Source organism: Ictidomys tridecemlineatus, chromosome 16 (genome assembly GCF_052094955.1).
Source record: "Ictidomys tridecemlineatus isolate mIctTri1 chromosome 16, mIctTri1.hap1, whole genome shotgun sequence".
Lineage (NCBI taxonomy): Eukaryota > Metazoa > Chordata > Mammalia > Rodentia > Sciuridae > Ictidomys > Ictidomys tridecemlineatus.
This window is the reverse complement of record NC_135492.1, coordinates 21,945,155-21,949,539: the sequence shown is the minus strand read 5'-3', so window position 1 is coordinate 21,949,539 and position 4,385 is coordinate 21,945,155. Positions and strand designations below refer to the sequence as shown.

Below are 4,385 nucleotides of genomic sequence, written 5' to 3'. Positions count from 1 at the left end.
AATCTAGAATTGAGCAGAATTCATTCCCATGTACCTAAGAAACTTGCCATTTGCAAGCCCAAGTGTATTGCCAGAATTGGAGCTACATTTCCAGTTTTCTGGAGTTTTAGCTCAGTACATCATATAGGTAGTATGCACAAGGATACCCAGCACCAGGGTAAAAAGAGAAATTCAGCCCTGTCTTAGACCAGCTGAAAGAGTACTGATAATTCACTAATGTTCCTTGCTGGTAAATTATGGGTCACTGCGGGTGGCCACTGAGGCCTATATGAAAATAGACAAAAAAGTTGAAGTTTCTTGTATCTCTTTTTTTTCTTTTAGTTGTAGAACTTCGTTTTCTTTATGTTGCTGAGGATTAAACCCAGTGTCTCACACGAGTGCTCTACACCACTTTCTTACAAAAGCACTCTACCACTGAGCCACAACCCTAGCTCGCCTTGTACATTTTAAAGACCTCTCTATTCACTCCCCATGTATAGGCTTGCTTCAGTTAGGTTAACATTTGTTAAGCACTTAGAATAAGTGTCAGGAACTTGTATTGTCTCATTACCTTCAATATGTCCCACTTAAGACAGGTCCTTTAACTGTGATGTAAAAGTTAATTTTAACTTGACTGCTATATGGAAAGAAATATTTTTCATTAAGTTCTCAGCAGTGTCTGTAACCAAAAAAATACTAAATAAATGGCAATTTTCAGCAGGAGCCTGGCTTGATGATATAACTCAGAAGGCAGAGGATCACAATTCAAGGCCAGCCTCAGCATCTGAGTCCCCTCTGAATACAAAAGGGTTGGGGATGTAGCTTATTAATGGATTGTTCCTGGGTTCAATCCCCAAACCAGAGGCTTGGGGCTGGGTCTTGCTTATGTCATAGCATTCAATTTTTGGTGAATAAAGAACTGGGGATTCCAGCCTTATTTTGCACCTTTTCCATTTAACCACCAGGAGGCAGCAACAGGTCTTTTCCAATGCATGCTTTGGTTCCCCCTGGTACCCACCAGGGGGCGACCCAGCGGGCAGCTGATCTTGGGGTCATAGTGTCAGCACTTCTTCTCTCAGTGGTCCTTTGCATAGTTAGCCCCAACCTCCCAGGGCCTTGACTAACTTGGAGGAGACAGGCATGAACAAAGTTAATAAATACAATTCAAAATTTATTAAAAATCACGAATCCCCTGTTGTGCCTTCCTGTCGCTAAGGAATAAATAAACAGAAAGGACACAGCTGGGGAAAGAAAAATCAATCTCAAGACAGATTTTTTTAACTACCCCTTACTTTTCCAACCCCTCCCCCTATGGCTCTTGGGACATAGCACATGAGCAGGTACCTCAGTCCATGTAGAATGTGGCCGGCACCAAGGCAAACCTGCCCTGCCCAGGAGAGGAGACAGGTCCTGGGATCATTTGTTTTCAGCCCTTGATAACCCAGAGACCTGCTCCCTGCAGAGGCCAGGGCTGAAGCACCAATTGGAGGTACCTGAGGGTAGTAGTGGTAGGGGGAGAACAGGGTAACAACCCCGGCAGCATAAGTAGCTGAAAGGGGGTCCAGTCCCCTTTCCAGGTTCAACCAATGCCTGATAAATTATGTCCCATTCATTCCCCCTTCTTTCCTTTAGCTTGCAAGCTCTGCACTCAGCTGAGGATCTTCCTGAGCAGTTCAACAGAGGCACCAATGAAAACTGCATCAGGTCGTACATAGTTTCTCTTTTGGATATTCTGGTGGGAGATGAACTTGGGGTATCCAAAGCCGAGATAACTCTCATCCAAGGAGCCTCACCACGTGCCTGGCTTTGGGAAATTTTTCCAATTTGGGTCAGAGTGGAAAGTCTCAATGACATACTATGGCTTAGCAAGCCCTGGGTCGCTCTGATCTAGCAGGGAGAAAGTGACACGACGATAAAAAGGCCACTCAAGGAGATAATCAAAAGTGCCTGGTAGCACACGAATGTACAGACACAGATGTGTGCTCTCACCACTGCCATTGCCAATGAGGAGTGCAGACACTTGTAGCTTGTAACCATACTTATGTATATAGAAGTCTGGGCTGTAGCACTCGAGTTGGGCTTGGCCTTGGCCTCTTGTAGCCTCTGACCATAGCGGTCATTCTTCCAGATGAACACGCCATCACTGCCTATTGATAGTCCCTACAGCTCTCTATGCAGATCCTGCAGCTCCTGCCACTGCCGGCTCACCAGGGCACACATCATAGCCAGATGTGGCTTCACACTCTCAGCCATGTACTGCACCATTGCCAGCTTAGGGCACTGTTGGCAAAGCCCCAGGATATGAGGGAAGGGAGGACTGTTACCAAAAGGGGAAAGCTCAGAGGTAGCAGGCGCCAAACTCTGCATGAGGAAGACAGGGTGCTAGGAAGAACCTGCAGCTGAACAGCAGGGGGAATGACTCAAAGAACTAAACTGCCAGGAAACCTAGCCTTCATCTAGGACTTAATGGGCTAAAGAGGGGTTGACAGGAAAAAGGGGCATCTCACCTTGTGCTTGCAACTGGAGTCTTTGAACAGGCATAGCACCAAGGCAGTGCTACCTCTGTCCTTCAGATGATTTTGCAGATCCTCCCGAGCCACAGTGCCCACACCACACTGGTTAGGCAGGGAACAGGCAGCCTAGGGCACTGTACTGGTGACTCTGGATGGTGTTAAAGACAAATTTCTTTGTGCAATAAGTACAAGGCTGGGTGCACTTGAGGCACTCAGAAGTGGCATCTCGGACCAGCAGTCGCTGTATCATGTGGGCACCACACTTGCTCTCACAGTACACACTCTCTTGGGGGCACATACCCTCATGGCTCTCATAGTCTTCCCCACTGAAGTCACAGCCACAGAACTTGCACTTGAGGTGCCGCTTGGGCCAGTCGTATTGCAAGTGTGCAGGCAGATCACAGAGACTCAGCTTGGCAAGACAGCCATTGGGGCAGGGAACTACATTGAAGCTGCAAGTAGTTAGGTGTCCCTGTAAATGACGAAGTGGTCCACTCCAGCGGCAGCCCTCCTCACTGTGGATGCAGCAGATGGGCACACCTAGCACCTGGACCTTCAGCTCTGGGACTGGGTAGATCTTGGCATAGTTCAGGGGAAATTGGTCCTCAGGACATTTGAATTCTCCTTCACTGAGGAACTCCTGCAGGCTGGTGTTACAGAAGTGGTTGCCCCAGGTAGAAACCTACAGGGGCTCGCACATTGGTTTCCAGCACAGCGGGCACAGCCTTCTGGAACTTGTAGTTGAAGCCAGACATGGCAGGAGAGTGGCGGGCATGGACAAGTGGTGCTGGGCACATAGTTGCCCCGCAGCCTGTACCTCGCCCCAGCCGCACTCTCGACTCTGGGCAGCTCCAACTGGCAGCCCCAGCCAAAGCCACTAAGTATTTTAAATATGCTTTATATTTGAAATAGTATATACTCTATAAATCTCTCTTCATTTAAAAAATGATTGCATCATATGTTATTTTACAGATATAAAAACAGAATTCTTAAAGTGTATTTGGACTATTTCTAATTCATAAGAAAATTCTGTAACGAATATTCTTTACATTTACATATGTAATATATCAGTATAAATCATATTATATATAAATATTTATATGCAAAAGCAGGATATATACAAGAGATTCTTTATGCATGTTTTCTATATGAAATATGCACATTTTGGACTGGGGTTGTGGCTCAGTGGCAGAGCACTTGCCTAGCATGTTTGAGGCACTGGGTTTGTTTCTCAGTACCATACATCAATAAAGAAAATAAAGGGTCATTAGCAACTAAAAAATATTAAGAAGAAAAAATATACACATTTTTATGTTATATATATATATGATAATTGTCCTTAACATAAAAACCCCAAATGCAATTATGATAACCATCACAAATACTGGTCAGACACTTCTCCTCAAACAGAGAAGGGAGCTTCTAGGATAAATGGTTAATTACAGGTCTGGAACAAGAAAATAAATGATGTGCTTGAAACATCTTTTTTTGTGAGAAAGTGAAAAGTAGTCCAGGATGAATGGGAACAAATCCAAAAGATGTGTAATCATCTTTAAATGGCAGCTGATGTTTATATCTGGGGTATGTGAGTACCAAAATGAAAAACTTCATCTTCTTGCCCACTTATAGTTGTTTTTGCTATATTTGTTTTTGTAGAATCAATGAAAATATCATCATTTGGCCACCACATAGTAATAATTTGACACAAGGAGAAATCATCTATAAAATATTAATTCTAGTGGGTGAAAATTTAAGGACCAACCAGATATTTTAAAAAGTCACAAATATCACCACCCCAAATATTTATGAATTATAAAGGGAAAACAAATACTACGTTTATAATGGAGCAACCTAGCAAATACTTCTTAACCAAATAATTAGGCAACACTAACC

At 44.0% G+C, this 4,385-nt stretch overlaps 1 pseudogene; it reads right to left on the bottom strand.

Annotated features, from left to right (window-relative positions):
- Positions 1 to 1,627: 1,627 nt before the first annotated feature.
- LOC144371249 (TNF receptor-associated factor 4-like) lies at positions 1,628 to 3,267 on the bottom strand (annotated as a pseudogene).
- Positions 3,268 to 4,385: the final 1,118 nt, after the last annotated feature.